Source organism: Ovis aries, chromosome 18, assembly GCF_016772045.2.
Source record: "Ovis aries strain OAR_USU_Benz2616 breed Rambouillet chromosome 18, ARS-UI_Ramb_v3.0, whole genome shotgun sequence".
Taxonomy (NCBI): domain Eukaryota; kingdom Metazoa; phylum Chordata; class Mammalia; order Artiodactyla; family Bovidae; genus Ovis; species Ovis aries.
In genome coordinates this window covers 12,257,376-12,270,489 of record NC_056071.1, presented here as the reverse complement: position 1 = coordinate 12,270,489, position 13,114 = coordinate 12,257,376, and the positions used below count along the sequence as shown (strand labels likewise).

Here is a 13,114-nt window from a genome sequence, read left to right as displayed (position 1 = left end):
TGTCACCTCTTTAAAGATGAGAAACGGGAGTTCCGTGTGTTTGGTTGGCCGATTTCCACCATCAATCGCGCGCACGTGGCACGGGTTTCATGGGACGCTGGCCTCCAGCACCTCTTAGGGTCTGCGTCGTAAAAATGGAGGCGGCTCCCCTCGCACTGAACCTTTGCCGCTGCTGCTTAGTCGCTCAGTTGTGTCCGACTCTCTGCGACCCTACGGACTGTAGCCCACCAGACTCTTCTGTCCATGCGATTCTCCAGGCAAAGATACTGGAGAGGGTTGCCAAGCCCTCCTCCGGGGGATCTTCCCAACCCAGGGATCTAACCCAGGTCTCCTGCATTGCAGGCGGATTCTTTACCGTCTGAGCCATTTAGGGAGAGAAACGGTGTGCGCGTCAGCGAGACAAGCGATTAAGCAATTAGACGTTTGCCAGCCACACTGGCCCACACTTTGTTCTTACCCTGCACTACAACGCGAGGAATCTCAACTCCCTTAGCCAGACTTTTTGGACACATCTTTTTCCTGTGCATCAACTCAGACGAAGGAGATAAACGTAACCGCTTCCTCTTCACCGAGCCAGAAGCCAGCGGCGGAGCTTCCTCCCCGCAGCCCGCGGCGCCCCTCCGCCCGGCTCCTGGCGCGGAGACGCCGGGACCCGGGCTCCAGGGCGGTGCGCGGCCGCCTCCCAGCTCCGGAGGCGGGGCCGGCGGGGCCGGCGGGGGCGGGGCGCGGAGGCGGGGCCGGCGGGAGGCGGGGCCGAGGAAGTCGCGCTGCCCTCCGCGATGCCCGGGCCCGCCGCGTCCCGGCGGCTCTCGGAGCTCGCGAGTGGCGGCGGCAGCAGCCCCGAAGGCGGGGTCCGCGCAGGTAAGGGGCTCGCGCCAGCCTTTCTGCAGCTCCCGGGACGCGGCCTCTGACGGGAAGCCGCGCGGGCCAGCGGGGCACCCGGGCTGCTCCTTGCTCTTGCGAGGAGGGCAGAGGTGTCCGCTGCCAACAGAACCCGGGATCCTGAGCGGCCGGGAAGGGAAGCCAGTGGAGCTGCCGGTTCAGGAGTCAGAAAGGTACGCCGAGCATCGGGGTGCGGGAGAGCGCACCGGGGCCTGCCCCGGGATCTCTTCGCATTTTGAAGGACCTACGTTTGGTCTCCTTGGGTACTCCTTTCTGCAGAGGCCAGTCCCTCATTTGGGCGGAATTGGATGCGCCCCCTTCGTGGAAACCCGGCGAATTCGCTTGGGTTCCTTGCGCAGAGAGCCCACTGATAATTGTGTATAGGTTTCAGAGTGTCTGGTAACATTAAAAAAAAAAAAAATCGGCGGTAGTGGTGGCGAACTCGAGAGGCAATTGCTTCAGCAATTAGTTCCCTAGCGCACTGTCCATTTGTTAAGCAAATGGTGCGTTGATGGCGGGTAAATCTGGGTGAGTTTCCGCGAAGTGGATTAGAGCGTCTGAAGCAACTTGTGTGCGGTATGTGTGGGTTTTACCCGTGCCTCGGTGCTTACCGAGCCTGCTCTAGAAATTTCATCTGCATCGGACACTTCGAGTTACCGAAAAGCCTCGCGGTGAACCTGGGGACTCTAGAAAACCTGCTTCACCGACGCACCAAATCACAAACAGGTCTGTGGTTTACAATTCCCATTAGCAATCACTTTTTGCTTGGATCAGCAGCATTTCAACTTAACTGATGTTAGGTGCACGTCTGCCAAGGGGGGAACCTCTAGGAGAGCACACAGGCTGGTGTGCTGTGCGGTAGCACAGGTGTGGATACAAAAGGGAATTTTGGGGCAGTCCTTTCTCGCAGGTGGATGTTTAGATAGCAGTGGCACATTGTGCTTTTGTTTTTGCGGCACCTGTTTGATCTTTGGTGATAAGCATTTTAAATATAGGGAAAATAAAAATCTTTAGAGGATATTTATCGTTAGCCTGGTCACATCCAAGTGGCAAGGATTTTCCAAACCATACTTAAAATAAGGTTAGTTTTGTTGTTCAGTTGCGAAGTTGAGTCTGATTCTTTGCAACTCTACCGACAGCAACACCAGGCTCCTCTGTTCTCCACTATCTCCTGGAGTTTGCTAAAACTCATGTTCATTGAGGCTTTGATGCCATCCAGCCATCTTGTCCTCTGCTGCCGCCTTCTCCTCCAGCCCTTAGCCTTTCCCAGCATCAGGATCTTTTCCAATGAGTCAACTCTTCGCATACGGTGGCCAAAGTATTGGCGCTTCAGGATCAGTCCTTCCAGTGGATGTTCAGAGTTGATTTCCTTTAGGACTGACCTGTTTGATCTCCTTACCGTCCAAAGGACTCTCAAGAAAAGTCAGCTCTATACCAAGCACCATGCTAGTCACTTTCCTTAAAATGTTGCTTAATATTCACCAAGGGGATGTTATTCTGAATAAATGAGAAACTAAGGCAGGGGAAGATGCAGGAATTTGTTCATAGGAACTGGTGGACCTGGGAGTTGAGTGTGGATATTTCTTAGTTCAGAATCCATGCTTTTTCACTATTCCAAGTTTCTGTGAGACAGTGTAAATCTGCAGATTTAATAGAAATGAGAATTCAGATTTACACATCTTGAGAGCTATAGTTGTCATTTAGTTGCTACGTAGTGACCAGCTCTGCGACTCCATGGACTGTAGCCCACCAGGCTCCTCTGCCCGTGGGATTTCCCAGGCGAGAATACTGGAGTGGGTTGCCATTTCCTTTTCCAGGGGATCTTCCCAACCGAGGGATCAAACTCTAAGTCTCCTGCTTGCCAGGTGGATTCTTTGCCACTGAGTCACCTGGGAAAGGCATTGTGAATAAAATGAATATTATTTTCATTCTCTTTGGGTTCTTAAACTGAGACCAATCTGGGACAAGATGAACAGTATTTTAAAAAACAGAACATTTATTACGTGTCTTCCTTAAGATATTTTTAAGGAGACTCCCTGGTGGCTCAGATGGTTAAGCATCTGCCCGAAATGCGGGAAACCCGGGTTCAACCCCTGGGTTGGGAAGACCCCCTGGAGAAGGAAATTGCACCCTACTCCAGTACTCATGCCTGGAAAATTCCATGGATGGAGAAGCCTGATGGGCTATAGTCCATGGGGTCACAAAGAGTCGGACACGACTGAGCAACTTTACAATATAGCCAAGTTGGGCAAATTAGTAAAACTTTATATATATCCTGTGTGTATTGCATATTGAAGTATCAGCTAATTTTCATATTGTTCATATGCTTTAATGTATTTCGTCTTGATTTCTACCCATAGTTTACAGGTAAATAGAGGTCACTGTTGCCACCTAGAAAGGACTTTGTGTGTATGTATAAATCTATAACCATAGCTGAATGTATATAATATTTATTTTAAAAGGTGTATCTATTTTTCCTTAAATGTCTCTCTAGAAGTATAGAGACTCCAACATGCTTATTTAGGAGAGAATCCTAAAATACCAATTTAGCCTTTTGCGTGAATGATCCATAACAGCTCAATGGATGATTTCTTTAGTGCATGTAAACCGCACAAGTGATTTTCAAATTAAAGTTATTATACTGTTTAGGATGAGAATGAAAATAGTACTTAGAATTTTAAATACTATCTTCTGACATGGAGAGCACTTGGCTTCTTAAAACCTTCCTTGCAATTGCTGGTAATTACCTAAGAAAATTGAGGGGTTTCATGTTGAAATTATCTTTAGGTGTAGAAGAAAGTGTTTTCTGTTGAAGAAAGGCTTTTTGCTTGTGTTGAGAGGATCAGGTAAATATTCTGCCTAGATTGTGTTTGGCACATTTCGCCCCCACCTCATCTTCCTTGTATAGAGAAATTGACAAGACACCTTGAACTTCTTAAAAGCATTTGAAGTCCTTCCTGGCTGGTGTTTATAAAAGTGTGGTTGGCTTGGTTAAGATGCTGTAAGGAAGGGGCAGGATGGACGATGTTTTGGAGAAATTCACAGAACAGCCAAAGGGCCAAGGAGAAGCGTGTGCATGGGATGTGAAAGGGGCAGTTCCAGATTTTGTGATACTTGAAAGGTAGACAGTAAGGGGATCGTCATTAAGAAAAATAATACCAAATTAGCTATGAAAGTGAATGCTTACCTAGAACGGAAAAAAATTACAACTATTTGCTGGTGATTGCTTTCTTGTTCCTACTGAGATCTTTTGGGGCCATTTACCAGAAAAGGCTTACATAAAAATGCTTCCTGATTGCACCCTTGTCCCTGAGAACACCCAGCATCTCCTAATGAGAGGCTTGAAGCTTTTGGTGCAGAGGCGGGGTAGGGGGTGCTGCCTATGCCAGTGAGAGACCAGAAATTGAAGCTCTCTCACCTTCAAAGTGTGAGAGCACCTGTTGTGGTTGGAGGCAAAGAATTAATGGTCCACTGAGCAGAGAAGCTGCTGGTTGGTGTGGGAGGGATCGTGGGCTCATTGTGGTCTCAGGGCCCGTCCTTCCCAGTGAATAGTTGTGAGAGGAAGCTCCCATTGGTTCCGCTTCAGTTGGTTCTCCAGGTATGCCTTTGAGTGTTGGCGCCATTTAGTGAAGGTTTTCTGTGTCCCATGCACTAAGGTTCTGATTGCCGGGGAGCTCCTGGTCTCCTGGAGCTTATTTCATTGGTGACAGTATGGTGTTGGTGCCAGTTCCGAGGTCCTGATGCTTGAGCTGAGTTTGGAATCATGGGTGGAGATGCTGAGATGGAAGAGTGTATGGGATGACGGCCGTTGGAAGCCCTGGAAGTTTGGACCCGCACACCGTCCTCCACTGATGCAGAGAAGCCCGGTAGTCAGTATTTTTCCACAAGTGTTCCCAGGCCAGCAGCACCCGCACCCATGTACCTGCAATGAACTTGTTAAAAATGCATGTTCTCAGGCCCTATCCCAGGCCACTTGAATCAGAAGCTCTGTGTTTATGGCACAGCAGTCTGTGTTTTAAGAAGCCTTCCAGAAGCTTCAGGCGCATGCTATAAAGTTTGAAAACCATTGCTTTTAGTGTTTAAGAGAACTGGTAGGGCATAGAATCCCTTGGGAAGATGAGAGGAGTGAGATTAGTGCTAAGGTTTATATATTATTATTGTAATATAGTTATATTGATAGAGCACTTAGATTATGCCAGGCATTGTGATAAGAAATATTAATTCCTTTAATCATCAATGCAACCCCCAATCGCAGAGAGTTGGACACGACTGAGCGACTCAACAACAACCACCACCTGAGAGCTATTATCACTCCAGTAATTTATTTAAATTTATTTATTTGGATTCTTTTTTTTTTTTTTTTTTTTGACGAGGTTGGGGGCTTCCCTGGTGGCTCAGATGATAAGAATCTGCCTGCAGTGCAGGAGACCTGGGATTGACTCCTGGGTTGGAAAGATCCTCTGGAGGAGAGCATGGCAACCCACTCCAGTATTCTAGCCTGGAGGATCCCCACGGACAGAGGAGCCTGGCAGGCTACAGTTCATAGGATCTCAAAGAGACAGACATGACTGAGTCGCTAAGCACTGCACAGCTTCCTTTTGTTAAAATTGAAGTATATAGTTGATTTACAGTGTTTTGTTAGTTTCTGATATACAGCAAAATAATACAGTTATACATATGATACTGTATCATATTCTTTCCCATTATGGTTTATTATAGGAAGTTGAATACAGTTCCTCTTGCCGTATAGTAGGACCTTGATGTTTACTTTTTTCCCCTTGGGCTCTTTCTCATCTGCCTTTCTGTTGCTGCTGCTGCTGCTGCTAAGTTGCTTCATTCGTGTCTGACTCTGTGTGACCCCATAGACAGCAGCCCGCCAGGTTCCCCCATCCCTGATTCTCCAGGCAAGAATACTAGAGTGGGTTGCCATTTCCTTCTCCAATGCATGAAAGTGAAAATTCAAAGTGAAGTCGCTCAGTCGTGTCCGACTCTTAGCGACCCCATGGACTGCAGCCCACCAGGCTCCTCTGTCCATGGGATTTTCCAGGCAAGAGTACTGGAGTGGGGTGCCATTGCTGTTGCTATTTCCTGAGGTCCCCTCCTCTGTTGAGATGGACGTGAAGACTGCTCCATTTAAAAGTGAGAAAGCTGTAGCATAGAGACAAGGGTGTTGTCCCAGGCCACACCGGTTCAGCCAGGATTCACGCGCAGGCAGTGTGGTTACAGTGCCCGCCTTCCCTCTCTGGGAAGGCCATCGCTGCCTTTGTCTTGTGTTGGTCTTGTGGGAGAGGCCTGGAAGGCAGGCGTGGGTCTTCTTGGCATGGCCCTATTTGCTGACCACTTAGGATTAACAAGTTTCTCTTTTGGTAACCAATTGATGAGAGAGGAAGAATGTTGTTGTCCTTCTGTCTTAGTGCAAACTTTGAAATTTCGTAAGCAGATAGACGTGATTGCATATACACGATTACCTAACGTCGAGCACTTCTTTCCCCAGCTGGATGACGGCTCCCGTGGATTTCCCCAATAGGTGATGGTGAAAAGTGGCCTTGTTTGCTAATTCTGGGATTTGATCTGGATGTTAGCAGACCATCTCCTCAGGCCACGGAGGACTTGAAGATGATGGTATGCTTGTCCGTGTGTCCCAGAAGGTGTTGAGGAGACCTGTGCTTTGCATTTTCATAGTCTTTCTTTTCCTTCTGGGAAAGAAAGATCATTCTTCATGATTCTATACATTTTATCATGCATGGCAGCATGAAAAGAATGTGTAATTATATTATGAGTGCCTGTGGCAGTGTGTGAAATGATGATTTACCTTTGGGTGTGAGCCTCGGATTAATAGGTCTTTCTATCTCTGCTTCAGAGACAGACGTTTAGACACTGTCACTTTGAGCTTATGGCAGGCGGTGGAATCTAATTCTGCAAGTACTGCCCGTCTTCCTCGTGTGGTCATTCATTCATATGGTCATTTTTGCCTCTTCAGTTGTGCTCAGCATTCATTTAGGTGCTGGAGGGAAATACAGCGGTGACCAGCCAGACACGATCCCTGCAGACTAGTAGAAAAACGCTTGGGTGAGCGGAGTTGGATGCCCTAATTCTGGCAGCGAGTTGTTAGGAGAGGAGTTAAGAAATTGTCAAAGTTCAGAAGTGATGTATGGGGCATGGTTTAAGGCAGTAGGGAAGCAGAGGTGTGGAAGTATCTGAGAGAGATCTAGGAGATTACATAGGTGACCAGGTGGATGTGGGTGGTGAGAGGGGTTGTCAGGGCTGAGATCTGTGTCTTGGGCCCCTAGGATGGTGCCAGGATGGTGGACAGGACTAGAGAAGACTGTTTTCTACAGAATAATGGATGTCGTGAGTTTGAAATGTGTGGATGACTCCAAGATATTTGGGTAGGCAGATGGAATAATGCAGCTGATATGAGAACTGAATAATTCAACGGATGGAATAATATCAACAGCTAAATATGTTCTCTCTCGAGGAGAGTGGGGAGAAGACGTTCAGGGAGGAACGTGGGCATTTCTCCTGGGTGGGCGGGATAGCAATTCACTCCAGTTCCTTTGATGTGGAAGACGATCAAGGTTTACCTCCGCACATTCTTTCCAGGGTGGAGATGAATCCTCCACTCCCTCTGGCCTTTTGCATGTTTGATAGCCTGAGCTCTACTCAGGCTAGAGTAGGAGGGAGGAGGCCCTCAGTGTGGAAAAGCAGGCTGGGTGGGTGAGTGATAGGGGCTTGGTCAGATTTTCAGCCCATCTTACTGTTATAAGTTATTTAAGTGACTTACCATCTTTCCTCTTAATTTGTTATGCTGTGTTGTTAAAAACACTCATTCATCGTTTATGTGTATCATTTTATTGTAAATGAATTGTATCATGTGGGTAGGCCGTATATATACACATACATGGGGCTTCCCAGGTGGTGCAGTGGTAGAGAATCCACCAGGCAAAGCAGGAGACACAGGAGATGTGGGTTCAATCCCTGGGATGGGAAGATCTCCTGGAGGAGGAAGTGGTGACCCACTCCAGTATTCTTGCCTGGAAAATCCCTTGGACAGAGGAGCCGGGTGGGCTACAGTCCATGGGGTCAAGAAGTCATACACATACATATACATACATATACACAGACATACACATACACATAGGTCATGTGTATATGTTATGTAGATTTCCTAGGGCTGTTTTGTAGCTGCTATAGATGTTACAAGATTCCTTTTTTTTTTTTTTTTTTTTTTGTATAGAGGATGTAGGTTTTTCTAGGTGCTCAGAGTTAAGCGGAAGGCTTGTTTAAAACATGTGTTAGAAAGTAGCTGGAATACATATTTGTTCTTTTATCCAAAAGCTATGTATTATGTTTGCTATGTGCTAGAATTTTCCATGTGAATAGAGCAGAGAGCTCCCTGTCTCTTTAGAGCCTAGATGGGAAGTCAGGCAGCTTGACAGGTGAATACTATAGCCCTCCCTTGTAGCTCAGTTGGTAAATAATCTGCCTGCAATGCAGAGAGACCTGGGTTCAATTCCTGGGTTGGGGAGATCCCCTGGGGAAGGAAATGGCAACCCATTCCAGTATTCTTGCCTGGGAAATCCCACGGACAGAGGATCCTGGAGGGCTACATGGGGTTGCAAGTGTCGGACACAACTTAGCGATGAAGCCACCACCAGGTGACGGTGAGGCATGGGGTCGGGTGGGGTCGGGTGGGGTCGGGTGGGGTGGGGTAGGGTTGGGGTTATAGGAGGCAAGCAGTGAAGGGTGGCCTCCAGAGGCAGGACTGCCTGCACTTAGCGGGAGGAATGGGCAGGCACATCAGCCTGGAGAAAGATTTGGAAAAAAGAGATTGTTTTGAGAAATTGATGGATGGATGCTTTTGAGAAACTGAAAGTTTCGGATAGCCTGTTTCAACTTTGTTTATTAAAAATCAATCATAAAAAGGAACAAAACTGGGTCATTTGTAGAGACATGGAGGGGCCTAGAGTCTATCATACAGAGTGAAGTAAGTCAGAAACAGCAAAACACATGTATATTTGTTGCAGAAGTCGGTCTCTCGGGAAACTAAGCACCTCGCTTGGAGAGTTGGAGAACTCAGGTTTATTATGCTGGCGGGCCCAGAGGAGCTAACACTTCCAGCTCTGAGCCCCAAACAAAGGAGTTACAGAGTTTTTATAGACAGTGCATGACACCAGACTTTAGTGTGCCGTGCTGACTGTGAGTAGGCTAGCTCAGAGTAGGGGTTTCCTGCATACGGGTGGTTGGGACAAGCAGTGGAGATGCCCGACCTTTACACAAACAAATATGGTTATGCAGGAGCACAGGGGCTGGGTAATTGACAAGGGTGAATGAGTTAAGTTTCAGTTGCTAGCACTGTTGGAAGTTTCTGTCTTGCCAAAACTACATGACTTTGCAAGGAGTTAGCTGAGCTACAGGGGAGAAGGCAATGGCACCCTACTCCGGTACTCTTGCTTGGAAAATCCCATGGACGGAGGAGCCTGGTAGGCTGCAGTCCACCAGGTCGCTAAGAGTCAAGACGCAACTGAGCACTTTCACTCTTCACTTTCACGCATTGGAGAAGGAAATGGCAACCCACTCCAGTGTTCTTGCCTGGAGAATCCCAGGGACGGGGGAGCCTGGTGGGCTGCCGTCTATGCGGTCGCACAGAGTCGGACACGACTGAAGCGACTTAGCAGCGGCAATGGGAAGCTGTTGTATAGTGCAGGGAGCTCCGCTCAGTGCTCTGTGGTGAGAGGGATGGGGATATAGGACGGAGGTCCAAGAAGGGGATGTATGTATACATATAGCTGATTCACTGTGTAGCAGAAACCAACACAACTTTGTAAAGCAGCCATACTCCAACTTAAATCAGCTAATAAAGGAGAATGTTCATGAGAGACCTATGAACTGATCAGGAAAACCCAAAAGTATTGAACTTACGTCCGTGTGACCGTGACTGTGTTCAGAGCCAAGGGGCAAAAGCAAACAACAACACAAAGCCCCCAGGCCTCCCAGAGTCAAATGAAACCACAAACAAATAATGATTGTGTAATACTTTCTGGCTTTGATTGTGAGGGTGGACCATTTTTAGCATTGTGAAAGAAGTTGAGAATTAGTCTGAAAACTTAGGTAGTATGTCAGAGAAGAACATTGTGTTACTTGAACAGTAACTGGCATTATTGTTATGATAGTCTTGTGTAATATGGAAGATTAGATTTAAATATATAAAATTAGTTTAGCTGTATGGGTTTGTAGTCTGGAAATGCCTTTAGGGTTTCAGCCCTTTTGCTGCTGCTTGGCCCTTATGAGAATTTGGGGCCTAGAGATTTTGGAGGCTTGTTTACCCTCTCATTGGTAACAAAATGTCCTGTACGGTATATCTATTAATCTTTGGCGGACAGTTTCTTGTCTGTTGCAGGATCAGGTCCTGAAATTCAATATCCTCATCTTCTCTGACTCTTTACCTCCACAGATTCCCTCCACCCCTTTCCTTATCTCCTCTTTTTTCATGCGGGTTTCTCCCTACCTAATTCACTGTATCAGTTCAGTTCAGTCTCTCAGTCCTGTCCAACTCTTTGTGACCCCATAGATGCCAGGTTTCTCTGTCCATCACCAACTCCCGGAGTTTAATCAAACTCATGTCCATTGAGTCAGTGATGCCATCCAACCATCTCATCCTCCGTTGTCCCCTTCTCCTCTGGCGTTCAATCTTTCCCAGCATCGGGGTCTTTTCCAATGAGTCATTTCTTTGTATCAGATGGCCAGAGTATTGGAGTTTCAGCTTCAGCATCAGTCATTCCAATGAACACCCAGGACTGATCTCTTTAGAACGGACTGGTTGGATCTACTTGTAGTCCAAGGGACTCTCAAGAGTCTTCTCCAATACCACAGTTCAAAAGCATCAATTCTTCTGAGCTCACATCCATACATGACTCTCATATCCATACATGACTACTGGAAAAACCATAGCCTTGACTAGACGGACCTTAGTCGGCAAAGTAAGGTCTCTGCTTTTTAATATGCTGTCTAGGTTGGTCATAACTTTCCTTCCAAGGAGTAAGTATCTTTTAATTTCATGGCTGCAGTCACCATCTGCAGTGATTTTGGAGCCCGAAAAATAGTCTGTCACTATTTCCATTGTTTCTCCATCTTTTTGCCATGAAGCGATGGGACCAGATGCCATGATCTTCGTTTTCTGAATGTTGAGGTTTAAGCCGACTTTTTCACTCTCCTCTTTCACTTTCATCAAGAGACTCTTTAGTTCCTCTTCACTTTCTGCCATAAGGGTGGTGTCATCTGCATATCTGAGGTTATTGATATTTCTCCCGGCAATCTTGATTCCAGCTTGTGCTTCTTCCAGCCCAGCGTTTCTCATGATGTACTCTGCATATAAGTTAAATAAGCAGGGTGACAATATACAGCCTTGATGTACTCCTTTCCCGATTTGGAACCAGTCTGTTGTTCCATGTCCAGTTCTAACTGTTCCTTCCTGACCTGCATACAGATTTCTCAAGAGGCAGGTTAGGTGGTCTGGTATTCCCATCTCTTTAAGAATTTTCCACAGCTTGTGGTGATTTACACAGTTAAAGGCTTTGGCATAGTCAATAAAGCAGAAATAGATATTTTTCTGGAACTCTCTTGCTTTTTCTATGATCCAGTGGATGTTGGCAATTTGATCTCTGGTTCCTCTGCCATTTCTAAATCCAGCTTGAACATATGGAAGTTCACAGTTCACATACTGTTGAAGCCTGGCTTGGAGAACTTTGATCATTACTTTGCTAGCATGTGAGATGAGTGCAATTGTGCGGTAGTTTAAGCATTCTTTGGCACTGTCTTTCTTTGGGATTGGAATGAAAACTGACCTTTTCCAATCCTGTGGCCACTGCTGAGTTTTCCAGATTTGCTGGCACATTGAGTGCAGCACTTTCACAGCATCATCTTTTAGGATTTGAAATGGCTCAACTGGAATTTCATCACCTCCACTATCTTTGTTTGTAGTGATGCTTCCTAAGGCCCACTTGCCTTCACATTCCAGGATGTCTGGCTCTAGGTGAGTGATCACAGCTTCGTGGTCATGAAGATCTTTTGTATATAGTTCTTCTGTGTATTCTTGCCACATTTTCTTCATATCTTCTGCTTCTGTTAGGTCTGTACTTTATCTGTCCTTTATTGAGCCCATCTTTGCATGAAATGTTCCCTTGGTATCTCTAATTTTCTTGAAGAGATCTCTAGTCTTTCCCATTCTATTGTTTTCCTCTATTTCTTTGCATTGATCACTGAAGAAGGCTTTCTTATCTCTTCTTACTATTCTTTGGAACTCTGCATTCAAATGGGTATATCTTATATATTGTTTCAGGACCTTGTTAAAAAGCTTTTGCAGAAGTTGCCTTCCATATTTTAGGCCTGTTGAAACAAGTAGAATTTCTCTGAAATTTCTTTCACTCTCTTTAATCTCAGATGAGCTGGCACAGAGATATTTTGCTTTAGCCAAGAATGAGAAAGAAGGTTCCCGGAAAGTTTCCTGTGTTACTGTTTGAACCAGAAGCGATAGCAGAACTGAAAAGGTGCATGACAAATTGTTTTTTTAAATGTCATGAACTCTGTGTGTGAGACACACACATGTGAAAGTTTAAACACAAGAGGCCTCGCCCTGGTCATTAAGACAGCTTAGTTCTGAGTTGCTCTATTAATTACTTCTTTTCCAGCTTCCAGTCTTATGTTATGTTTGGCTTCATCACCATAAGCTCAAGATCCTAAGTTACTAATTTATTGCTTAGTTTTAGGGTTCATTGGCCAATATGTGCCTTTCCATTGATAGTGGTTTTTTTTTTCTTGAATGGAAGATGTTTTTGGCTTTTAATGTAGCAGCAGCCTGCCATTGCTGAGTTCTGTTAGGTGGCAGCATTATTTTATTTATTCTAATCCTGTCAGGGACCCTCCTAGGTAGCCTGCACGTATGCTCAACTGTGTCTGACTCTTTGCAACTCCACGGACTGTAGCTCACTGGGCTCCTTGGTCCATGGGATTCTCAAGTGGTTTGCCATTTGAATACTGCAGTGGTTTGCCATTTCCTGCTCCAGAGGATCTCCCCAACCCAGGGATGGAACCTGCACCTCTTGAGTCTCCTGCATTGGCAGGTGGATTCTTTGCCGCTGAGCTGCCTGGGGAGCCCCTCCTAGGCAGGGGTCAACCCTGTCTAATAGAAGAAAGCGCTGAGACTCACAGAAACCCAGGACCACCCACCGGGATG

General features: G+C 46.3%; 1 protein-coding gene across 14 annotated transcripts in view; it reads left to right on the top strand.

Moving 5' to 3' along the window:
- Window positions 1-804: 804 nt before the first annotated feature.
- Window positions 805-13,114, top strand: part of MCTP2 (multiple C2 and transmembrane domain containing 2) — a 268,239-nt gene continuing 255,929 nt past the window's right edge. For 9 of the 14 annotated variants that reach the window (XM_060401990.1, XM_027957035.3, XM_060401991.1 and 6 more), the window contains exon 1: window positions 805-1,055. The gene's annotated coding sequence lies outside the window, so the exon portion shown is untranslated. Of the gene's footprint in view, window positions 1,609-13,114 lie in introns of all 14 variants that reach the window. The other 5 variants (XM_060401994.1, XM_060401992.1, XM_042235050.2 and 2 more) reach the window with 2 other exon arrangements.